The sequence below is a fragment of the Anomalospiza imberbis genome, chromosome 1 (assembly GCF_031753505.1).
Source record: "Anomalospiza imberbis isolate Cuckoo-Finch-1a 21T00152 chromosome 1, ASM3175350v1, whole genome shotgun sequence".
Taxonomy (NCBI): Eukaryota; Metazoa; Chordata; class Aves; order Passeriformes; family Viduidae; genus Anomalospiza; species Anomalospiza imberbis.
Genome location: NC_089681.1, coordinates 72,501,536 through 72,527,786, shown reverse-complemented (window position 1 = coordinate 72,527,786; position 26,251 = coordinate 72,501,536). Strand labels below are relative to the sequence as shown.

The window sequence follows — 26,251 nt, the reverse complement described above, 5'->3', positions numbered from 1 at the left end:
GCTATGCTCATGCTGCCTCTCTCCCATTATTTGCCTGGGTAAAGACAGGCCCTTTCTCCACTGCTGCTGGGTGTGTCTGCTCCCAAATCAAACCCTTCTGAGCTGTCTTTAGCTGCAGCATGACAGTGCTGTAGCATTCACTTTCTACACTTATTGCCTATCCATTTGTTATGTGCATTCACAGAGTTTAAGGGCTCCATTCATTCAACTTCTTGCTTTCTTCTCAGTAAGTGTAGCCAATGAGCTACTTAACAGAATGCTACCTCTTAGAATAGCACTTGTATTTTGAGAAAAGTTCACTTTTGCCTGAGATCCTGCAGCTGATGGGTAGCATTTGAGCTTTCTCAGCCTGAACTCATCAGAAAAGCCCAGAAAGACTCTTGGCTCTAGTAACTTCAAATAGTAGAAAAAAGCCCCAAAATAATTCTAACTACAGGGAAACAAAGGGGTGTTTTTGAAGATTCAGCTCATCCGAATCAGAAGAATCAAATATATTAATCAAATTACTTGCATTAATCAAATATACTTGCTTTGTTACTTTCTTATAAAATCAATTCAGAAGAATAAATATTTACCAAATTACCAGACTGTTTTTTTAAAACGTTATGTGGAATTTGTTAGCAAAGAGGCAGGGATCAGTAACTTTGAATATGAAGAAAACCAAAAAAAAAAATTTAAAAAAAACCAAACAAAAAAACAAAAAAAAAAAACAACCTTGAAAAACCTTAATGCTAACTAGAGGGAAAACACAGTTATACAGGAAAAAAGTTTGACTCTGAAAAGTCATCCTTTTTTTCTCTCTGTGTTCAGTTTACCTTTTCAGCTTATTAATAGAGGAGAAATGAATCACTTTTCTCCCACAGCTGTAGTAGTTCTGCAGGGACCTTGGAGATGAAAACTGTTTTCTCTTACCTCAGCCTGTCACTTTCATCTCTTCTCTCAAAGAACAGTGCTATACTGCTTGTGCTTTCAAAGCAAGGTGTCAGGCTGGAACAGGGCAGACATGGTGTTTCCCCCTGAATTTTTCACTTTTACAACTGGTATTGAGGCTGTATTTCAAATTATTTAACCTGCATGCAGCTTGACAAAAAGCCGGTTCAGATAACTGGACGTAAAGTGTTACTTGACTCCTTAAGATGCTGATGCGGCCATTTACCTTGTCACACCCAGGTGCCCACCAAGGCTGCGCTGCCTGGGCACGGTCACAGATGTAAAGCAGATGCTGTCTGGTTTCTTGGTTCTTTCAGTGACACAGCTTTTATGTGACAAACAGGGCTTCTTGTCACTTGTGCTTCAGTGTGTATATCAAAATATAAGAATGTGAGGAAAGGCCATAGAGTAAGTCTGCAGATTCTTTCAAATTATGCAAAAAAACCCCTGTTTTCATGGTATTTGTAAGAGGACAGCCTCAAAGTTTCATCTGGAAAATAAACCACTTAATAGATTGAATTTAAATACTAGTATTTCTAAACTTTGTATCAAAAGCAAAGCAAAACTAAACTTTGTATCAAAATCTCAAAGCAAATACCCCAGAATTATGAGTCATTATCATCATCTGAATCTCATCAAAATCTGTTGCTGGGAATTACCAAGGCAGGAAATTAAAATACTCAGAGCAGATACCACCTGGCCCTATGCAGACAAAGCTTCCCTTGAAGAAAACCAATTTTTGGAATTACTCTATCATGGGATGCCCCCAGTTTGCCTTGTTAAAGTTTGTAAGCCATTGCATTTATAAAACATTCTGAAACTGAGATTTATTGAGATTTATGTGTAATAAAAAAGACAATAGTAAGATAAATAGTAAGACTCAGTGAGTTTATATGTTCTTCTTACAATTTATCCTAAGGAAAAAAATCATAACACACTGAAAGCTATTGCCAGTATTCTTAATAAATGAAATCTAGTCACTTCAAAAGCATTGGAAAATAAAATTTAAAAAAAAAATAAAATAAAATATGTTTTGTTTTGGTTATTTCCATTGCTCAGGTGTCTAAAATTTCTGAATAACAAGAAGTCTGGGTGTTTAGGTTTTTTTACCTATCTGACATGTAAGCACTCACTTTTGAAATTCAGGGTGCATTTTTCTCTTCCTTAGTTGATCTGCCTGTAAAAATCTCCTAGGTAATCTGCGGCTGAGTGAGCATTTGTTGGCAAGACATTTTGGCTGTTTAGGCACCTTGCTGGTGTATTCCCACCAACTAGCAACTTCAGCCACTTCAGGGATCCAAGGGTTTTACAAACTCTTGGTGGCACAGCAGGCAGGTTTTTCTGCACCCATTTGGCTCCTCACCCATTGCTTTGTAGGTTTGTGCTGAGAGCAGGTGAAAGGATGGAGCAGCATCTTGTTACCTGGCAGGACCTGCAGTAGTAGCAATGCCACAGTGTTAAACATGAGAGCCAGCTTACTTACCCCCTCTCTCTGTTTAGCAGCTTGTAAAAACTCTGAGATGCACAGAAGGGGTTTCTGGGGACACTGCATCTCTCTTTCACAGCATTTCCACCAGCACCACTAAAGGAAGCATTGAGAGCACAAGGTAACCTTTCTTGAGCAGCCTCCTATCTTCACAGATGGGAGAGGAGCTGAAGCCCCCAAAAGGCCAGTGTGGAGGGTGAGTTTGGTGACATGACCTAAGTCAGCATCATCCCAGCGCTGACCTGGTCCATGCCAAAGGCCACCACAGGTGGTCCATGGAGGAATTGTGGACACTGAGGGAAACAAGATGCTAAAAAAGATAAGATACTGCTTTTTACTGACAGCATCTTTTGGAATTTTGGGGAGAGACTTCCAGAATTACTGCCTACAAGACTCACATGGGTCCTCAAAACACAGTGCCTGCATCTTCAAAAAGTGTCTGCTCAGAGTTAATCTCAAAAGACTTTATAGGCACAGATGTAAGCAAATTGGTTTCTGGGGTTGCTGAGTTCTTGGCAGAGCTAGCAGGCTAATAAAGTCCAACCTCTTGTTTCTCATGCCTAATAATAATGTATTTTTGATTAGGGTGATTTGCTAGGGCTGTAGCAGGACTGTAAGCAGGCTAGCTGCTCTGAGGCGTCAAAGTGCAATCAACCTAGTCAAAAAATATCAGGTGGTGTACTGTTGGCAAGAAACATGTGAAGAAGGCATTCAAGGTAAAGAATTAAGTTGAAGAAATTATTAAGAAAATGTTCCCTCTCAACTCTAAAGAGCCAAAGAGACAGAGTTGATTTCATATTTACCTGCTTCAGGGTATTGGAAGAACATTTATAAACGAACAGATTCAGCAGCACTTGCTAACACTTTCCTACTTGAAAAGTCCTTTGGAATGAGAAAGGTTGGAGTCTCAGTTTTCCTAAGCTCTGGCCAAGACTTGATGTGAAATCCTGGTTGATTTGAATAGTAACAGCTGCTAAGGAGCTATGACTGGAAGTTGCAATATGTTTCCTAGAAACCAAAGGCATGGGCTGAATGATGAGAGCAGAGCCAGAGAATAAAAAATACTAGCAACAATCTTGTTAAATGTTAGTGTTTTCTCAGTTGCTAGTATTTTCCAGCACTTGTTCAGTCAAATTAAATGCTGTTTAAAGCATCTGTAGTACTAGCTTATTGGTATCTCTGTGCAGTTAATACAATAAGGAGACATAAGGGTATAAATGTAATACTAGTTCATTTAATTTAATTTACTAGCTATGACTGAAAATAATCAATGTTCTGCTTTCAGTATGAACCTGTATTTTGTTTGCACTGAAATCTAAAGCATAGCCCTTTCCAGAAAAGGAATACTTCCTCAAGGCACATTCTTGGATCCAGCTAATCTCAACTTAGTTGTAGTCAAAGCTTGCAAGCCCTGTCAGTGCTGAGCTTGCTGAGGGCAGCAGTGGCTAGTAGCAGGGAGATCTCTCAGGGTAAACTGTGCTAGTTCTGGGCAGGTAGGGCAGTTCCCTGATTGCCAGGAGCACCTGGAAGGTGGGCAACTACCACCTAAGCACAGCCTGGTGGAGTTCAGCTTCACTGGAGAAGTATGGAAGCTACTTAAATATTTCTGGATTATTTCCTCAAGACTGTAGAGAACAAGCAATATAGCATTAGTAAGGCACACCAAACATGCTAATGATCTGCTTTTATGTGTGGTTTGATATTTTTGAATGTGGTAGGTAGAAGTGGAGGAGGCTGTGCAAGTGAAGAGGGGAGTGATGGAGAGTGCTCTAGTTCCCACAGAGCTGCTCTTTTCAAATATATACTGCTGTAGACTGTGATGCTGAAGATACTTGAGGCTTCTCAGTAATTCTTCAGCATGGAACTGCTGGTTTCATATTTCTCTCAATTTCTGTCTTAGGGAATTTCTTGGGAGAACACTGTTGAAAATTTGTTGTTGTTCAGATGTTGCTTTATTGATGAAAACCAGAGATTTACATAACATCTTTGTCTGGGAGTCTTCCATCTCTGAAGAGTAGATTTTAAAAATCTCCTCTTCAAAATAATTCTTTTTCCTTTTAACTTTGCATATTATTTCCTAAAATGTCACAAAACCACATAATAATGGGGAAACAGCCATGGCTTGAAATGTCAGTGGATTTCTTTTTCTTGGAGGAAGGCTAAGAAAGATTGAGAGAAGGAGAGAAAAATGTTTCTCAAACTATACGTTTAATTATATTTTTCTGTATTTTTATATCTTTTTTCCAAAATAACACAATACTAGACATTAATACATGTATAAAATTATTAGGGAGAACAATCCCATATATATTCTATTGCTAGATTATAAAATTATCAGGTCATTGGGGCTGTGGGTGGGGGTTGACTGGATTAGTGTACATGAGAATTTATTTGTGAATAGTTATCCTTTTTTTTTGCACTCTACTGGAACAGAAGGCTCCCCACATATACGTGTGAAAATATGTCCCTCAGTCAGGTATCTAGACTAAATAAGTAATGTTTCTTTTATACCAAAATCTTTTGTTCCTCCCAAAGGAATTCTTTCTACGTGCAGGGGATAAACCATGTATCTGCTTCACATTTTCCTAAAATTATTCCTCTTCCTTTATTGTGAAATTATACACCCAAAAATAGGCTAGTTTGATGCTGGTATGAGTAAGCCTGCTGATGCCATTCCATATGGAGAAAGCGTGTAGCATGTCTACACTTCCACTTCTGATGAGTTCACTCTTCTTCTACGGATTTCCCGCATGGCTGTGAGAGCTTTAAGCCTCTCCATCCTTAAGGTTTTGTTCTTAAATAACAATAATGGTACTTCTGGGAAGTTTGGGATCTGAGGACATTGCTTCTTGATAGAGTTTCTGATGATCTTTGAATTCTAGTCTTGGAAGTAGCCCAGATACATGTCCATCTATCCATACTATTGCCCTGCATCAGGAAACTGAAAGGAAGTCCTTGATAAATTCATCCTAATTTTAATCTTTCTGACAAACCCTAGAGAAAGCTTTAATATGTGACCCAGTTTCTATTTCTGAAATATTATGGCTTTAATCCTCTTTCAGTTTTGTCTAATTCAAACTGGGGATTGGACACTGCTATCTTATGCAGTCCAGTACCGGGAAAACATTGGTATAAAAGCAGAATCAGAAATATTTTCAAAAAGCAAAGAAATTAAAGGGTAAATCTATAATTTGCTGCCATAATTTATTAATATATACTTATTTAATATATTATATAATATATACTTATATATCTTATTTTATTATCCACTCTCCTTTGAGAATTTGGAGTGCTTTAGACTTTAGCTTGCATTGATTAACAGGTTTCAGCAAAATATATCATGCCAAAAAGGTGAATGTCATAGCCATTTTATAGATGCTGAAATTGAATTGCAGACTACTCAAATGCAGTGGAGATTATAATATAATATAATAAATATAATATAATATAATATAATATAATATAATATAATATAATAATACAGATGTCTTATTTTGGCATTACTCAAATGCTTTAAATGAGTCATGGTTCAAATGTCTTATCCATATACCTACATAATTAGGCAAATGGGGTATAGGGTGTGGTTGCCAACTGGGACCATTAGAGAAATCCATCTGAGTCCATGTGGTATAGCTCCATCAAGGGCTACAAATGGTCATCTTGGAACTACTTCTCTTTTTAGAATATAATGAACACTGGCCAGAAAATTACAAGTAGCACTTTAGGACAAAGAGTTATTATAATTAGTGCATTGGATTTTTCTCCACCTATTTTTTCTACAATCTTAAATATAAACCAGGATACTGAGATACAAAGTGGTCTCCAGCAAGGCCTTGTGGATACAAGTCCAGTTTAGTGCCTTAGTATGGGATTTCAGAGATTGTATTTGTTTCTTCATACAGTATCAAAATAATAACACCCTATATTTGGAAATGTATTTGCAATGAGTCATGCTAAAAGGATTTCTTATTTTTCCTCTCCCACCTCTTCCTGAGATAATTGGTCTCTTTGGTGCTAACTGATGTTTTACCAGACTATGCAAACAAGTGAATAACCAGAGGCTTTTACTGAAAGACAAATATACTTACATATTTTGGAAAAAGCTTTGTGCATGTATTTAAGTGATTTGAAGAATTAGTATCCTGATAAGATGTGTGTGGTTTGAAAACATTTTAGAAACTCACAGAATAACAGTGGGGCTATTATTGTTTCCCTATTGTGTGCATTATCTATTAGGTTTCCTTGTCTCTAATAGGATCATACTCATTTTCATCTTTCCAGAAAAGCAATGTTCTCCAATGAGATTATTTAATATTATCCTGAAATCATTAAAATTGCCATACTGCCAAGTTAAAATAAACAGATGCTTATCTAGCCCAATGGTTCCATTGTTTCTTGGTGTTTTCATAATGTGATTTTCACAAATCACAAACATCATGGAACTCATCCCAGGAGATGTTCAAGTGAAAGTAGATTATCTGTAAAACATTCCCCTTTAGAAATCATACCTCCCATGGGACAGTCATTTAAGCAATTTTAAATATCCTACTCCCTCTGTTTCATCCCTTTTTATCAGAATTCTTCCAGAATTCTTTTTTTCTTAAGAAAATATATTTCCATTAATTTGCTGGAGAAGGAATTAGAGGGGTAAGTCACTAGCTAACTGACTGCATTGTGGTGGTAAATCCTCTGCAGTTCCATTTCAGTTCTGTTAGTGCCCATACACCCCTGTATACATATAGAATATGGAACTGAAGAGCTGTCCCTGCTCAGAGCATGTTCTGCCTCAGAGGGCAGGAATGGAGGGTCCTGCTGATCCCCTTTACAGTGCTAGTTAACAAGTAGTGCCAAATGGCGAGAGCAGTATCTCCTTCCTGTGCTGTTCTCATTGCCTGCATTTTCTTTACAACTCCATGTCAAGTCTGTTACTGATTCAGTAAAGGACACAGATGTTCCTGTGTGGTTGTATTTTCTTTGGAAACATCCTATGGGTCCAACGTGATTTCCTTTTGATTGCTTCTTGCATGTCCAGCAACAAGAAAGTTTTTAACTTCCCCTGTAAGAAGGATGGCATCAAGGGATGACATTTTCATAGTCAAGCCACTTCAGAAGCAGCAATTAACAATCAGAAGACACTGAGATAGGTAAATATTGTTATCTCAGCTTTTCAGCTGGTGAAATTGAAATAAGGAGGTCAAGGTCAACATCTTCCAATTTAAAATTTATGGTTGGACTTCGATGGCTAAATTAATGACATGAATTGCAAACTTTTGAAGCCTACAAAATCAAAAAGACTGCACATTTTCAGGAATCATGGAAATCTGAACACTTATTTATATGCCATAAGTGTTGTAACCAAGTTAAAAGTTCTTCCTTCAATTATTAGGGCAGTGTTAAGTCATCATCAAAGATATCTTCAATCTTTTTAGGTTTTAGAGTTTTGTCTTACGTACAGCTGTAGATAACTGTATTTGCATTTGCCCCCTCTCTTTATTTGCACATATGCAGTATCAAAATCCCATAAGGAAATTTTCCTTAAATATCATAGTTGCTCTTAAAGTTAAGTTGTACTTAGATTTCTCTGGTTTGCTTCATTACAGTCTGTCTCACATTCATGAAGGAACTTGCACACTAAGTGAAAAAAAAATTACCATCTATTCTGTGGGTGGTTGTGGAAAAGATGAAAATAGGCACTTTCCTCATGAAAAGAGGAAGGAAAGAAAGAGCATCTTGCTTTCCCAGAGGAGACTAGTAGGGAAGGGACAGGGCCAGAGGAGGCAGCTCTCTAGAAGACACTCGACTCCTCTCCACATCCATGCAGTTCCATTTGAAGGGGACTCCAGGCATGGTGGCAGGTGCTGACGCAGACCACGAGCTGTACGGTGTGCTTTCACCACGTACGGGTAATTTGGTAGTGAGGCGCTGACCAGATGGGCCCCCAGCTGCATCAATGCATCGATTTTGTACTCATCAATTTGGGCTCTTAAAAGTTGAGGAGGGGGAAGTTAACCGTAGAACTTGAATGTTTTGCAGTGATTGGCCCTTGTGGTTCTCTCCCTCATATTAAGGCACACGGCCAAAGCAGAGGTTTTTTCCATTTTCAGCACACATGGCACACAAAATACAGATATGCTGCCTAACTTGGTAATCAGCAGTGGAAGAAGACAGGCGTTTCCTTTACCTTAGCACATGATCTGACTCCCTCTCATGCTGCATATTTCTTCTCCTGGCAGAGGAGTGGAGGAGTCAAGTCAGGTATCTCCTTTCTCATTAGTGCCTGGAGGAGGCATGTCCTGCCTGGAGGCACTGATCATCCTGATCATGTACTGCCCCACATGCGGCCAATCGATGAGGGGAAGCACAAGCTGGGGGCTGCTGCTGAGGCAGATGATGACTCTCACATCAGAAGCCTGGAGACAGTGTTTTGGCAGCCTGGGAAAGGTACATGCTTTGTCTTATTTATGAACACAGTTAGTTATATTGCTCGTGAAAGTTTCATTACACTAGTTAGCACATTAGCATTACAAGCAACATAAAGAAGCATAATTGGTACAAGGGTTCAGTGTGAACTAATTGATCTGGAAAAAAATGACATTTCAGAATACAAACAAGAAAAATAAACCTTGATGTTTCCTAGAAATTTCCAGGAGGGTTTTTATTTATAAAATATTAAGAAAGAATTGAGGACTTACTAATAAGCTGATTTAATTTTTTTGTTGATTGGTTTATAAAAATGGCATCTTGCTTATCACCCAGCAAGAAGATTTACCTGCAGGGACCTCTATATTGAGCTTTGTTTGATTGGAAACTGCTGAAAATGTTGGTTTGGGAATAAGAGGATACATCATGTTTATAAAAGATGAATTGCTGCTAGTTTTTGTTGTAAAGGTAAGTACATTCAAGTAAGGTTACTGAGAGAGGGAAAACCATTCTAATTACAAAAAAACTGTCAGCACAGCTATAAAGTCTTGCTGTACTACAAGTCTTGCTAACCACAATAGATAAGCTTTTGCCAATCAAAAATAGTGACATGGCATTCAACTTAAACCCCCTTCTGTTGCAACTCTTTTGTTCTTAGCTAAATTAAAAATACCTTTTCCAATACTGGGAAAAAAACCCATTGATATCTAACATTTAGTCTTTCAAATTATCTTTTTGTTTACCCATATCAAACCTACCTTTAGAACCTATAAACTTTTCCTTGTGTCAGAGCCAAAACCAGCTCCTGTGTTTCTGTAAAAAAGTCAAGGTTTACAATATAAGTTGTGAAAGTTAATGAAATGCCCTTTAAAGAGCTAAGAAATATTGTCATTTAAATGGGCCTTGCTACTAGCAATTTTGGTGAGATTCAATTGGTTTTATGTGTGCAACATTTTCCTGGGGAGAGAACCCTTTGCTGATGCCATGGGGACGACTTCTGTAGCAAGAGGCAAAGGTATAAAATGAGCAAAGTATTTTTTAATGGGTATAGCTTAGATCAAATGCATGTTTTCAGCAGGTGCCACTGGTTTTATACCACACAAGGTAGTGGTAAATACTTGAATAGCAGGGTCCTGACACTCATAAAGTGAGCAGAGTGAACAAGCTTTCCAAGTGATTTCACAGCTGAGGCTGAGGAGTGTGGCCAGCACCATCCCTCTGGGGGTGGGGAGGAAGGCTGGGGGCTGGCCTGGGCGAGGGGCACTGAGAGGAGCGGAGCACGTGCACCAGAGGGGAGAGCCACATTGCCTCGATGGTCTGTGCCTATCCTCCTTCTCTCCTGGGGTGACAGCAGCAGGTGTTTCCTGCGATTCAGAGTTCCTTCTAGTGACATCCTGCGTGCTCTTCACCCCATTTTATCTACCTCTGCCTAGTAAATCCCTAGTCAGGTAAGACAAATGTATTAATAACACTTTAAACCACTTCATCTCTGCAAGAAACACAGAGCTGAGAGCTGTGACAGCCAAGTTCAACACATAATTTGCCCATTTGAAGGTTTTGCAGTGAGTCATTTTCGGGTGTGTATGCCAAGTGCACCAGCACCAGTGCTGCAAGTAAAGTGTTTCTTCCTGCGGGGTGGTGTCGGCTCAGCACAGATGGTGCAAATTCCCAGCAGTGAATCACCAGGATTCGTGCAACAGGTGGGTTTGCTTCCTTCGGAGATGAAGAGCAGGAGGGGCAGGCTGAGTAAGGAGACCTACCCTGACCAGCACTGCAGCTGAAAACGACACCAGGCAGTGACTCCCAGCAGGGTTTGAGAGAAAAGGAATTTGAACTTTTCATTAAGTCAATAGCTACATGCTGTCTAAATTGCATTTAGATATTACATCAGCATTTGAGCTAATTACAAATGTGGAGCAGGGGCATATTTCTCTGGTGGTGCTCCTCTGGTCTGGCTGGGAAGCAAGGCAGAGTGTGAGCAAAGTCCCTCATTCAAGAGGAGGATTGCCTTCTGCACATCAGTGTCAACAATGCGCCCAGGCCAGAGACTATGGAATAGGGATTGCCGCCCAGGTCCACATATCCAGAGCAGCTGCTGACACAACTGGAGGGTAACAGTGGAAGTTTTAGCAAAGGCTGCTGCTGAAAGACACATTAAAGGGCATGGAAGTGCTTTGAGATCCACTGGGAGTAACTTTGAGAACAAGATCTATACTGGTGGGAAAACATGCTATGAATGGCAAGAATAGGCCATGATCCTGAGTAACCAACTGTCTGGTTTTGCTCCTGATGTCTGAGGATGTTCCCCTTTTTGCTGAAAGTCAGAGTTCCTGAAATCATCTGCTTAGCTCTAAATGTCACTTCTAAACTAGAAAGATGAGTAAAAGTAATGGTGAGTCTTGCTTTGCATAGCTCATGATTTTGAAGATAATCTAGTGATTTACATTGCTGAGTACAGGATCTTTGAAAGTTTGAGTGTGGCAGTCCTTGAAATCTGTGAATCCACTGTCATGCATTTTCTACCAAATGCTGCACAAATTGGGAGCAGTCCCCAGGTTCATCCCCTGTCTGAGCTAATTTTTCTTCAATCTGGGATAGAGATCCCACTTTCCCAATGCTTGCTGATGGATGCAGTGCAATAATATCTCAATGACTTCTCAAGCTAGCAAATAATTAGTAAAAACTCTGCCTAATTTGAAATTTTCTAGTTTGAGATCAGTGTTTTGGAGCCTCACTGATAGGTGAGGAACATGTGAAGTACACACCTAACATGGGAGGAACATGTTAGTAGTACAAGAGGCACTCCCACATTTTATTGCCCTGTTATTATGACACATAGGTCAAAATAATCTTTCAGAAATAATAGACAATCCAGTCCATAATCCAACAAGTACTTGGCTACTTTTCTGCATGTGCTTTTAAATTTTGTTCCTGTATTGGAAGCTTTTCATGTGTGACTTAAGGACTGATTTCATATAGGAAGCCTCTCATTAGTGGGGAGCCAGCATCATTAGCTGTAGATCTGTGCTGAACTTTAAGGGAGAAGTTTCTGCAGTTTGTGATCAATATCAATCTTTCCGTGACAGAGGTTCAGCCACTTGGGGCCAGATGTAATTAAGTCGGCTTAACATTTTCCCATTAAATGAAACCTTGTTCTGTTACTTAAAAGTTCATGACACTTAGGAAGACTTCCTTAGATTTTAGGAATGGTGCTTCTATGACTTTGGTTTTGAGTTTTTAAGCTAATTCATTTTGCTACATTCAAGATGGGAGAAAACCAGAACAACTGTGCTGCTGTGGCATGTTAAAAAAACTGGTGTCATCTCTGAATGTGGTTATTCTGTAAATATTATGATGAATTCTTTTTTTCCAGCAATATTATATTTCAGCCCTTTGAACCAAGCTGATTAGTGATCACCAACTGTGTGTTTCTGGTTCTCAGAGAGCCTTGATTTCTTCTTTTCAAAGCCCTTGATCCTTTTTTCAAAAATGCTGATCATTCACTACTGCAGCTGAAATATACCTGTGCTGGACAGAGAGAGCACCTGTGAAATTCTTAAGAGAAAAGTGAAGGTAAATAGGAACATATATTAGGTATCTAAATACATTTAAATTGTTTGCCTGCTGTGAATTTTCACCTCCTGTGGTGTGCTCTAAATTAGTAGACACTCACAACTCTGTGCATCTCCTTTGAAAAAGCTTTTTTAGTGTGCAAAAAAAAAAATTATTTCACAGTGTAACATTCTCTTTAAAAAGTCAGATTTCACTTTTTCTACTTTTTTTTTGAAGTATGAAAGTTAAGTAAAGAAGAGTAGTAAAGTAGTTTCTGGACTATCTTTAAAAAAATCTGAATTTCTTCCCGACTGCCTTTACTTTTAGCAGACTCCAGTTTTTAACAGCCCCCCTCCCCTTCAAAAGTGTGGCTCAAAACATTTTTTGAATCATGATTCCTCATGTGCTTGGCATTCTGCTGCGGTCCCTGATGAGACAGTGACATGCCATAGCTTTTCCTACCTGTGCCGTGTGCAGCAGAGATGGGGCACCAGGGCTCAGCTGCTGTAGGACAGGCTAAGTAAGGTCTTTCATGCTCTGTGCAAAGCAGCTTGTTGGGGAGGAGGCAAGCAGGCACCACCCCTCTCACTCCATTACGCAAGAATTTGTGAGACATCTGTAGTTTACATAATGGTATCCAGCAGTCCAGGCAGCATTCCTCATCAGTACATAATAAAATGCTCTTTGAAAAAAAAAAAAAAAAGGTCAGTGTTATCATCCTCGATTTACATATTCTGAGTCTGACTTTGAAGAAAGGCATTTTTCTCCTGGTCAGAGCAACGGTAAAAGACTAGACAGCTTGTGCAAAGATTTAAAACACTTGAGCAATGTGCCTTAGTGAACAGGGCTTATCTATTTAGTGCTTAAGACCTGTGGCTAAATCCAAAACATACCCAAATTATCCTTGGGTAACTTTGCAGTCATAAAATTAAATACTGCTTATTACCTTCCTGTCGCTGATGTGTCATTTTTTTGGGCTACAGAACAAGCAGTCCCTACAGATTGATTTGCTTGACACTTCACACTAAGACCTTATCTTTAGTTGCATGTAGTCTGTGTGTGTGCACAGCTGTGCAGGTTAGGATTTTTAAAGCTGTCTGAACAACTTTATCTTTAAAGACAGCTGATCTTGAAAAATCTTTTAAAGAAGTGCTTCTGTAAAAAAAAATTCAGCACAAATTGAAGTTTGGGGAAATATATTTTTAGGCACATCATGGAGGATTTTCAGTCTCACCCTGACACTGGATGCAGGCTTTAAAGTTGCCATTATTATTTCTGTGCCTGCAATCCTTGCATACCCCTTTCCCACAAGCCCTCTGCTTTGGTTCTGCCCCTGTAAAAGGAAACAACCTTCTTTATGCAGTTCTTCCCGAGTTTTGCCTTTTTGGCCTGCAAACTCTTGAGTCCAGAGTGCCTGTTTTAAATATACTGTCTGGCTTTTCTGGATCCAAATGTTATTCAAGAAACTTGCTGTAGCTTCACTGCAAGAAATTTGTATTAATATAATATTATTATAGGCTTTTTGATCAGAATTTCACAACATAATAAAAGAAAAATACATTTAGGAAGAGGAGTGTAGGAATGATCATTTGTTTGACCTTAATCTGTCATTGACAAAGCTTCCAGGCTGCACTGTATTAGCAGATGGATAATGGGCTCCAGCTGAAATTACTTGCACAGTTAAGTACTTTATTTTCTCATTTTCCTACAGTGAGAGTCTCTAAGAACAGGGCTGGCATATAAACACTCCCGTACATTCCTGCATAAACATGTTTGCCTCATTGTTTAGACTGCTTCAGCGAGAAGCTGAGCTGCTGCCATCTCTTCTCCAGTGCTTTGTGTGAGGAACAAAAGCTGGAGCCAGGTAGCCGCTGTTGTTTCCCCTGGGGAGAGTGGGGAACCTGGCAAAAAAGTGCAGCACCTCATTTGGGACAGATTCTAAAGGACAGGGGGAGGGAGGTTTTTCACAGACTTCACTGGATTTTGGATCATCTTCAGAGTTTTTATCTTAGAATTGCTTGCAAAGCTTCTCTGTATTGAGCATTTCAGTGATGTCTTTGTGCTGTGTAGAGAGAAAGTAATTAAAAGAGAAAATTTATCACAGCCATAAACAAAATTAGAAATCACAAAGTTCAGAGGAAATAGGATTCAGGGGATAAAAACAGAAAACAATAGAATGAACACTAATTTTGCATGCATACGATCTTACTGCCTATAACTTTTGTTAACAGGTTAAGGAGATCTCTTGCAAAGATTTTTATTAAAGTGTAAACAATATGAAGAACAAATATTATCAATGCTGCTAATTACACATCTTCTGAAGACTTTGACATCTCTAGAAAGGAATTCCTCATTCCACAACAGGATAAGATTGCATAGTTTTTGTCAAGATGACTACTCCCCTAAATGATTCAAATATTATTAGAGCAGAATTAAGTGATGTGCAATTTCTGCCTGTGAGCCAAAAATAGCCTCTCATTTGAACACCAAGATGTAGAGGGTTATTGATTATAAATTAAAACATTATAAGCAATTTGTGCACAAAGAAAGGGGTGCATCCAAGAGTTTTGCTCAGGAATAATGCATTTATTTATTCCAGAATGATTCAAAGAAATTTGCATCTATACTGAAATTGCATGAATGATAATAAAGATGCTTACTAGTTACAGAAATGTTATTATTTTCATGTGGTAGGAAATTGTCATTTGAAGCTGGCTTCTTTGCTTAGCATATAAACCTGACATAACTGTTCCCAATGACACAGGGTAATTTTAATGAAACCTAATTCAAAGAAATTGAAAGGCAGGTTGGGTTTGGTACTCCCATCTCAATTATATTAATTCCGCTTATATTAACCAGAGACAAAAAAAATTCATTTAACTATGCTTTATTCCTAACAGAATCATGGGTAAATGACAGTCAAAGAAAATTGAAAAGAGAAGATCAGATTCCCTGCTTAGAGTTGTAGAAGCTGAACAGAAAATGGATTTTTTTTTTAATAAGGAAAATATGTAGCAACCAGTGAAATAGCCATAAATTTTGCAGGTCAGATGGGGGTTTAGTGATGTCTAGCAAGTCCCTGGTGTGGTTAACTGTGGGAGCACTATGGCCAGGTATCCAGTGGTCAGACTACGGGCAAGTAAAAAAATCTGGAAAGAACTGAGCCCTGTGGAGGTAGAGCAGAAACAAGTAAGCTATGGCATGAAGTCACAAAGTAATACAATGAATATTGAATAAGACATGTATTGAACCAGGAGCCACAGGTATTTCAAAAAGAGACACAAAGCTTTGATCAGTTTGATACCCCTTCCTCCCCTCAGGTGGCAGAACCTGCAAACATAGAAGCCTGGAGTCTTGCTTGGCCAGTGGCTTGCCCACACCTTTGCCACTCAATTATTCCAGGCCTGAAACAGTGTGGTGCTGTGCATGACCTAATGGAACCTATTAAACTGGGACTGGGATACAGGGCTAGAGCAGGAATTTAAAGACTTGGAAATTTGCTCTGAGGTTCAGTTTTCTCTGCTTGCAAATATGTATGTTTTAGTGAGGGCAGGGCATCTGCGACATTTCTGCTACTGCCACTCAGTGTGCACAAATCAGCTCCAATGACAGGTGTGGCAAATCCTTCTAGATTTCTTGTGTCTACACATACTTGATAATAGAGCAGGGGCAGATGGGATATTTTTTATTTAACTCAGGGAAGCAAACAGCATAGGCTATGTCAGCATTAAAAATTACATACTGTCATAGCAGCCACCCTAAATGTTGATGAGCTCCCTAAATCCATGTTGCATGAACCTTAGGATGACACAAGGCCCACAGCATTCCTGTACCCTTCTGATGCAGGGAGGGAGGTGGGATGCTCTCTGTCCACATCAAAAAACACCAAGGGCATGAGATTCTTACAGTGTGGGCTCCAGCTGCAGTCAGTGGAGTCTTAAAAGGGGAGTCAGTGGAGACTGGGTGTGACTGCTGTCCATGGACAGCATTAGATGGATCCTACACCTGGCCCAGATAGAGGTACTGCATTGTGGCCACCAAAAATTCAGGAATAAAAGCACTACCCTGTCGCCCTGATTTTTCAAGATTTTCTAAAGCCTTCTGATTTTACATTCTTGTAGCAAACTTTCTCACACAACTTTCTGAAAATAACTTATTGTTTTGCATTCCTTCATAGAGGAGGAGAAATTTGATGGACTGGTAGTTTGTCGAGTGTCATTGCAGAGGTGGCACTTTTGCCCTCCAATCCACTGGCACCTTTGGAAAACTATAAATGTTGGAGTTGGAAATAAACTTGCCCCTTTTTACTTTCACAAGAGAAGAGGCGTGCATCGTGTTTTCTCATGTCCTATCGTGACACTACCCAGCTTGTCAGCAGTTAGCCTGAACATTAAAGCTCTACCAAGGCTGCAGAACTCCTTGGCACAAAAGAGGGATAGTTACATATTTCTTGTACAATCGAACACTGTCTTATTTGAACACTACTGTTGGTCTGAGCTGGTCAGAACTCATTAAAGGGTAGAGAAAAGGTGCTAAAGATTATGTATGTGAGCTGTGAGTGAATAAGAGATGGTGAAACTAGATATTTCCTGTAGAGGCACATGGAATTTAATTTTCTTTTAAAAGGTAAATTTTTATCTTCTAGCAACCTTGTAGTGTGATGTCTGTTGATCCAGTGTAGATAGTTATATTCTGAGTTCAGGCACTGAATCAGGTGGGAAATCATGAAATTATTTTTGTTTGTTTTAAGCTAACATGTGTGAATGACAAAATTACTTGCAAAAACTACACAAAACTGCAGTATTGTTGGATTTAATATTTACAGGGAACATTTTCTCTAGTTCTGAAGAGTCCCCAGACTTTGTATAAATCAGCAAGCGCTGGCATTTTCTTTAATGTCATTAATGACATTTTGGCCAAGAGGGTCTCAGCTGACTTTATTTACTACAGAATAACACAAGGCATGTCCTGAGGGGAATTGCTGCATCACTGGGTTTGTTTACATTACTCTTTAAGCTGTCATCCCCAGCAAGTGTAATTAGCTGCCCAGTGAAACAAGATCTTTCATTACCATCTTTCCTAATGCTTAATGTAGGAATAATTCTCTGGGATGTTTGTTTTATATGGAGTAAACAAAATATTTCCTTCTCAATGGGGTGAATAAAGTTACCATTGTCAAATGCTGAATGACAAAAGACAGAGTTTGCCCAAAGGCACTGTTTTGGGGGGATAACTGAGGGAAACTGACATTGATCTGACGCAATGTTGCCAAGGTTATTATATGGCAAATTTAGCAAAGAACATATTATTCCAGGCCCTTACAGAATTATATCCACCAAGGGGCCAGTTAAGAAAGTAAAAATCTCTTTCCAGGAGAAAGAGGACCACACTGAGTATTTTATAACAGCTATGTTGTTACTCAAGTGATGGTGATGGATTAAGCCAAGGTTAATGTAACATAGCTGAACTCACAGCTACTGATACAAACAGGAGGGAGGTCTGGTGACAAGGTAACCCACTGTACTGCTCTCTGGAGAACAAGCAAAGTGTGCTTACTGTAAGAGTTGTATGCTTTAATCACAGCATCCAGCCAAGTTGATTGCTTCTGGTGTCAGTTATCAGTGCTTTGGGGATAGCAAAAGAGTATAAAGTGCTCCCACAGAGTCAGAGAGGTTTTAACAAAATACCTAAATCACTTATGAACCAGATTTGCATTATGACTTGTGGGTGTAGACCACTTCAGGAGTGTTGTGAACCTGCATCCACGATATCTGGCTTCCTATCAGCAGGGCAGCTCAGCCACAACTCTGAATGAGAGCAGCATTTTAGGACAATGTCATAGTGTTAATTATTCCACCTTAATTACTTTTTTTCCAATGAATGGATATTGCTGTCTTTCTTCTGATCAGGTCAGTCTCAGTGGGAGGGGTGTGCTGCTACACATTGGTGCCTTTTGCCACATTGTACTCCTAAGATCTTGATATCTTATTTCTTCACAGCACAGGCTGTGTTAGGTCAAGGCTGTGTTAGCCCTGATATCCCACTGGTCTCAGAATAGCATCATTAGAGGGCTCAACATAATAAAATGTGCTAAGAGACAAGGGATGTAAAAAAAAAAAAAAGTATCTGACATCTGAGCAAGGCTTCAGTGCATCCAACCTGTGCTTTCCATGTTCCATAGAGGTTAACTATTTGTCTGTAAAAAATATTGTCTCAAATGACATGTTCCCCAGGAGGTTAAAATGCTCCCCTCTTCAACTGGGCTACTGATTCCCTTCTCCATTATGAAAAATTGCATCAAGTTTCACTGGAGAATAAGGTAGTGGTAGAGGGGATGGAACTGCTCGTCAGTGCAGGGACCGTGACCCATGACTCAGCTTCCACAGGCAGCGAAGGTGGAAGAGACAGTAAAAACTAAGGAGGGGTGTCAGAAAAAATGGAAAAGCAATCCTGACATTTCTTTTCAAATCCAGATGGTGAGCCAGTTCTCCATGTGAGAATTGTTTGACTTAGGAAAGATACAGCTTTGTTAATATTTTTGGGCAAATGAGTAACAGGGATGGCTCTGTTTGTTTTTTTGGTTTTTTTTTTGTTTATTTGATCAAAAAGAAAGTTATAGAAGAACAAGTAAACAAACCATGACTTTTATCAGGCTGACACCAGTGCAAAGAAAAGGGGCAATTAGATGCAGACACAAACAGGTTGCACCAGTGGAGAGGTCAGTACAATGCTTCTTTGAAATGCTCATCCCTTCTTGTCTAAACCTAGTTGCCTGACTTTCCTTTGAACTGTTCAACAAGTGTATGGCAGTTGGAAGAGTCTGGAGGAAACACAAGTCATTCCACCACTTGAACTGTTCATCTGCAGTGGTAGAACTCATGGCATCCAGAGGTGCAGCCCGGTCAATGGCACTTGGTACAAAGAGAGAACAATTTGCCTTGAATTGTGCATCAAATAAAAGTAAAGCATCCCTGGAATGTTGGTGTAACATAGTGAAGAAACTAAATAATTCTAGACCATAAAGAGTTTAAACATGCTTCAGAGGTATTAATTAACTGTATGTTAATTAATAGTCCAGGTATGCAGAGCAATTGTTCCATAGAATCACAGAATTGTTTAGGTTGGAAGAGAGCTCAAAGATCATCAAGTTCAACCATTAACCAGGACTGCAAAGCCCACCACTAAACAATGTCCCCAAGCACCACATTTACACATTTTTTGGAATGCTTCTAGGAATGGTGATTTCACCACATCCTGTGGCAGCATGTTCCAATGCCTGACCACCCTTTCCATGAATAATGTTTTTCCTAATAACCACTCTAAACCTCTTCTGGTGCATCTCAAGGCAGTTCCCCCTCATTCTGTCTCTTATTAATTTTGAGAAGAGATCAACCCCCATCTGGCTACAGCCTCCTTTCAGGCAGTTGTAGAGAGCAATAGTGTCCCTCCTGAGCCTCCTTTCCTCCAGGCTAAACATCTCCAGCTCCCTCAGCTGCTCCTTACAAGACGTGCTCTAGTTCCCTAGTTCCAGCCAAAAGGAGATGAAATAAGCTATTTGTGGTCCTGCTTACTGCTTGTTTTCCTGAATCCCCTGGCATTTGTATTTCCTTGCTACAGGATGATTATTTTGCCTTGAACAGCAGAGGTGGAGGTCAGTCTCAGCATTTGCATGTCCTTCATCCCCTCAGGATCCTGTCTTGGCTGAACAGCCTCTTATGAGTAAGGGTCGGGCATGGTGCTAGTCTGACACCAGGGAATTTGCAGAAGACCTTATCTGAGCAGTAATCTAAGATCCTTCCAATTACTTGCATCCCTTCAAGATTGAAACCTACATGTGAAACAGAAAAGGTGCACCAAAACAGAAAAAGCTGCTGTCAGTTCGTCCCATGTTGTCTCAGATGCTTCCTCCTTATCAGGAGAAAGATTCCTCACACTATTCCCCTCCTCTAGCCTTGGGTCCATCTCTATGGTGTTCTTTAATGTTTTAGTTAAGAAAGCTTAATAAAAGTCAAACAAACTCTGACATGCAAAATGAGTCAGTGTTGGTTTTTTTAACCCTGTTTTCAAGAAAGTGACTGATGATTCACTGTTAACCTGGTCAAAACAGTCTCCCATGAGAGGGAGGATCTTGAGTTTTGCTTTAATAAAGAAGTTAAAATTTGTTTTTGGCAAATTCTTGTCAAATAATCTTAAAACACTACACACAGAGAAAAAAAAAAACATACACAGCTATGGTCCTTTGTTTCTTGGCAGAATACCTGGAATGTGAAGGAAAAGGGTTCTTATAACAGAAGAACATGCAATGTGATGTCTTTCCCAAGCAATTATATCCTTTCAGAGTAATGCTTTCATGAAAGATAATCTGATGAAATTCCTCTGGTCAGGAGCCTATTTTTACTTAAATACCCTAAGGATAGCTCTTTTAGCTATTTAACTTAGAGCTATTTAACTCACTTGGGTTTAATGGATGTCAGTAAACCCTGAGTAATTCACATGTTCAAGGAAGCTGAATTTATGAGTAAATCCTAACTTGCCTCAGCCTGAATCTGTGGTTTGGCAGAGAGACTATAAAGGGAGTTAAGGAATCCCTCTCTGCTACACAGACCTCTGGAGACTGGGGAAGCACCAAGGTATCCAGTATGGGACACTTTCAGGTGGACCACTGGTCTGATGCCATGCAGCTATTCTGATGCCTCTATGCCTAAATTCCCTAGAGTTTCACCACTCAGCCATCTTGGAGCTCAGACATGCTCTCCAGAATTGTTTATGCAAAGCTCTAACAATAAAGCAGTCACACGCCTCAGGGAGACCAATCAGTGATTGAGGCTGCTAACATCTCAAATACAAAGGAGGACTTAAATTTATACATATATAGACACAATAAAATTGAAGGATATTGATAGATTAAATCCTTACTTGGGTGTAGCCAACAGAGGCAGCTGTTTGGGCAGCAGTCTCTGCATTCTGCTTTGGGAGCTTCTGGACCTTCCAGGGACAAGGTCCAGGATCATTGGATACAGCTGGGAAATGCTGAGAAACTAGAGAGTGCCTGCTGCTGTCAGACCAGAACAAGGGAAGGGGAGCTACCAGGGGTGGGCTCAAGGAAGCTCTCGCAGCTTCTAATGACCATGATCAGCTGCCCTTAACCCAGCATGCCTGGAGCCTTTGTGGCAGCTGCCCATCCTTAGAAGGGTGAAGCAATTTAGCCAGTGCTCAGGTGAGGACTATACATGAGTTCTGGCTTGGAGCACAGCTCCAAGGCAGCAGTTTGTGCAGCAGACCACAAGGGAGGGGGCTTCAGTGGGATTTTTAGTGTTGTGACAGTCTCAGTTACGGTAGTGATGCGTTACAGGACAGACTGCCTGGCAGGTGTTGGAGCAGCTGTTCCTGCCAGGGCAGTGGCTTGAAGCAGACTCTGGACAGCAGAAGAAGGCCTCCAAGCCCTGGGCTGCAGGGAGTACCTAAAACTTCTCTCTGATGTCTGTTGTCCTACCAGATGTGTGCTATCTTAGAAGATATGCAAAACAAATGGAGGAGTTACAGGTGGGAGTAGGCAAGCTGTGCAGCATCAGAGAGGCCAAAAAAGAAGATAGAGGAGTATTTTTATGGGGAAAAAAAAAAAGGAAAGGTTCTTCTCAGTAGTGTGAAGAACCCTAGGCTGCAACTGCAGCAGAGAAGCAGGCAGTATCCAAGTGTAACTGCTGGAGAATGGGAAGGATGAAAGTTCATGACTTCTATCTCTTAGGAAATGTTCCTGCCACCATCTAAGCGCTTAAAACTGGGAGATGCATTCCCTGCCCTCAAAGCTGATGAGGAGTCAGGTATGCCCTCAGGCAAAGAGTCTGCTCCATCTGACCCTAAACCATGCAACACTATGGGGATGAAATGGTGAGCCCATGCAAACAGGTGCCTCCCTGCTGCAGGGGACAGAGGCAGCCATGTGCTCATCTGACCATCACCTAGAGCAGTCTGCTGCCTGTGCCATGACTGGGGATGCCATGGAGGGAGTGCTGAAACTCCTCCAACCCTCTGGCCACTATCCTCTGCAGACCAAGGGAGGTGATTCTTCCCTTCTGCTCAGCACTGGTGAGGCCACACCTGTCACACTGTTGGTCTGAGCTCTTCAGTGTAAGAGGGATGAGACATTGGTGCATTGGAGAAAGTCCATATAAGGTCCAGGTACAAAGATGATGGGCTAGAACATCTCTTAGGAAAGGCTGAGTGAGCTGGGACTCTTTAACCTGGAGGGGAGAAGGTTCATGGTTGAGCTTATCAATATGTGTATATAAATACCTGGAGGAAAGGGTGTTGAGAGGATGAAGTGAGACACTTTACAGTGGTGCCTGGTGAGAGAGTCAGAGCAAAGCATAAAAACGAAAACACAGTATGTTTCCTCTGAAGATCAGAAAACACATTTTAACTGTGAGGGTGGCTGAATGCTGGCAGAGGTTGCCCAGAGAGGTGGTGGAGCTCCTGAAGATATTCAAAAGCTGCTTGGAAATAGTCCTGGCCAGCTGGCTCTAGCTGACCCTGTCTTGACAGGGTTGGTGAAAAGTTGGATGAAATTATCCTCAGAGGTCCCTTTCAATCTCAGCCCTTCTGTGATTCTTCCTATTATTTCCACAGGGCTTTCTGATGGCAACACTAGAAATGTCTAAATATTACTGTGATATTTCACCTTTTGATTTCACTTCAAGTTTTTCACTGCATCAGAAAAGTAAATTTGCAAAGCGGTACCTTGAGACAATACTCTAATGAGAATATGCTCATTACAGATGGAGCTGTCTGAACCCATTAATTGTAGAGAAGAGCGTGTCTGAAAAACAGTCCTCAGAGTATTTAAAAAACCTTTGCCTGATTATGGCACAAGTTCAGAGACAAACCCAGAGGTGCAGCCTCCCATGTAACATGCTATAGATGGCCACATCGCATCAGATGGGCAGCACTCAGCAGACCCAGGGGCCTGGCCGTGGTTAGAAGAGAGGCGAACTCTATCTTACGGTGGTACACATGTAAATTTAATTCAGCAGCTGGAAAGGAGGCTACATTTTATGGCTAACTTAGAATGCTGGCTGTGCACACAGTAAGCCTAAAAATAGAGGTGGCCATATTGTCAGTGGTACAGTGAGTTTACTTTAATTTTGGGCCAACACCTGGGGCCAATATCAGCAAATGGAGCCATGTCAGAAAAATATACTCGATCCAGAAGCAAAATTACATATTTTTATCTGTTTTAAATTTAGTTTCATATCATTATGCTCCAAAATATTTCTGAAGAGGAAAGAAATAGTGCTTGAGTCATCTATTAGAGATTTCTTTTGTTTACAGGTCTTGATGAAATAACCCTCACTGTAAATAAAAGATTTATTCAGTTTCTTTGAGGAAAGTGAAGTAACTTACAGCATAATGTGCTCCTTAGGTCAAACAATACATTCATCTTCTTTTCAGAAATACAGATAAAACCTATCCACTAGCTACAAGCCCCCCTTTCCTGAAAGTTCCTTGAAAAAATAATGTCTGGATTAGGAGTCAAGCATCTTTTTAATCTACCAAAGCAAAGCTTGTAATACCAACACAGGCAAGGTTTGAATGCTGCTAATAAGCTAATCAGTGAATCTCCATTTCTCCTGATCTTTGATGTATTAAAACATTTGACATGAAGTTTCTGATTAAAAAGTACTTGTTGAAATCCTCATTTTAATCAAGCCCACTTGTTATTTACTAAGCCTGAACAAATGTTCTGATCACCATCAATTAACGTGCTTTTATTTAAAAACAACATAAAAAAACGTAATGTAGGATACTATTGAAAATATAACTAATTAATCTTAAACATTGTAACAATTTATTTTTACTATTCCAGGTATGATATTTCTTTACCGATATTAAGAGTGATTAGGATTTAACCTATAGTGTTAAAAAAACCTGGCTATTCAACCAGCCACATCCTGAAAATGGTCACAGGCAGCAGACTGACAGTCAAATTGTGCTGTTTGGCTGAATCGCTGCAGTATTGCCATATTGCTAATCACCAATTTCCACAGCAGCAAGTTTTCTTTCTGGTGCTGTTAATGTCTCCCTTGATTCTTTCATAGGACTCTGGTTGTCTTTTAGGCATAATACTGTCTTGTTAAACTATGCTTAACAGTCTATAATGGCTGTTTCAAGCATTTTTTCCTTTCCATAATTTTTGCAATGTGTTTAGGAATAGAATACAGAGCAGTGGATTAGAACATGCATTTATGCCCAGCTTGGGTATTAATTTGGAGTCTCAATACTTACCCTGTTTCAAACCACAGATATCTCTTTGAAAGGCAGTCCTTTGCCTAATCCTTCCTTTTACTCTGTGCTTGGGGGTGGGGGGCTCAAAATGCTTGCCTAAATAGAAATCTTTGGTCTGGATGTTTGGGAATTCGTCCCAGCTTTGGACATCTGGGAAGCTGAGGGCTCCAGTCAGGGTTTGTGTGCTCACATGTGATGAGGTGAAAGGAAGGAGTGCTGCTGTGCATTGAGACCCACAAACAACATCCCTGAAGCCACTAAAACAGGTCAAGTCCTGTTTTCTGAGCTGAACTGACAGGGCAGCATACAGGCACACACTTCTCCTCTCCCACCACCCAGAACCACATGGCTGCATCCAGAATGACAGGAGCAGCCCCACACTTGTACCTGTCCAATGCCTGGCAGCACTTGGGATGAGTGAGGTGCTGGAGACCGTGCAGGAGCTTTGCAGGGCTGGTAGCTGGCACTGAGTAGGGAAAATCATAGCTTCAGATGCTGTGGATACTGAGGCTGTGTGGAGCTGGCAGTTTGGAAGCAGGCACAGCAACCCTTAGCAATCAGCTGCAGAAGCAAGACCAGGCAGACTGGGTTGATGAGGTGAATTAAACTGCTTGTTAAATAATTAAGCTCCCCAAAGAAAGTACCTTTTAGTAAGAGGATGAAGAATGCTAGTGTTGGGGGGGTGTTTTCTGTGTTTTGATTTGTTTTTCAACAGGGTTTTAGTGTTCTATATTTGTGCCACGAATTAGGATGGCAAAATAAAACTTTCAAGGGACTTTAATAACTTAGATGCTTTCTGGGGAGATTTTGGCAGAAAGTAAATTATTAATAATACTGGAATGTGATCATAATAATAATAATGAGTAGGCATATTAGGCTATTGTATAATATGCCTCAAATTTTTATTATATATTGTATATAACTCCTGCTAAAAAGGGCATTTTGTCCTAGAGAATTTCAAGTCTAAGATTCTAGTCCTGTAATTTGCAGTATATGAGTGCATTTCTTAAATCTGTAAGCACTGCCAAAGCAGTCGGTTACATGGGAGCAGTCAGTCACAGTCTATGGTTTTCCTAGAACAGAACTTAAAATTGCCTGGGAGGAACCAGTGCTCATTTTTTTCAAATTTAGCTAACATGTCTTATTTTCTTGTAAAGCTGAGGCAGCTTTCACTTTAGGAAGTGCAGGGTAGTGTAGGGCAGCTCCCATGACTCACTGTGATTGCCAAATGAATACTGTTGTGATGAATCTCTATAAATCCTAGAAGGTTTCTGGGATATGCTGTGCCTTTCCTGTGGTGTTATATTTTAGTTAAATGGTATGCTCTGTCTCACCCCTAGAAAATGTATGGTTTATTCCAAGCCTGTGATCCTCCCCTGCAGTATCCTGTGTCTGTAATCCCACTGGCCCGATCTGTTCCGTGCCCACTTTGAATCTCCCTGATAAACTGAGTACAGAGAAATTAACAACTTGCCAAAAGTGCCCGTAGTTTCTGCCCTCTGACTAGACAGACAGAAGCCCCTAAAATATTGACCTTACTAGTAGTGCAAAAACTCTCATTAGCAAATAATTATCATAATT

General features: G+C 40.1%; 2 long non-coding RNA genes across 2 annotated transcripts; one reads left to right on the top strand and one right to left on the bottom strand.

Moving 5' to 3' along the window:
• The first annotated feature begins 12,278 nt into the window (after positions 1 to 12,278).
• Positions 12,279 to 16,023, top strand: LOC137477517 (uncharacterized). Its single transcript, XR_011001043.1, has 3 exons — positions 12,279 to 12,409; positions 14,100 to 14,252; positions 14,620 to 16,023. It is a non-coding gene; the product is annotated as an uncharacterized lncRNA (long non-coding RNA).
• LOC137477513 (uncharacterized) lies at positions 14,052 to 21,578 on the bottom strand. The gene is made up of 2 exons (XR_011001041.1): positions 21,305 to 21,578; positions 14,052 to 14,450 (listed from the first exon to the last, which is right to left on the bottom strand). It is a non-coding gene; the product is annotated as an uncharacterized lncRNA (long non-coding RNA).
• Between the last annotated feature and the right edge of the window lie 4,673 nt (positions 21,579 to 26,251).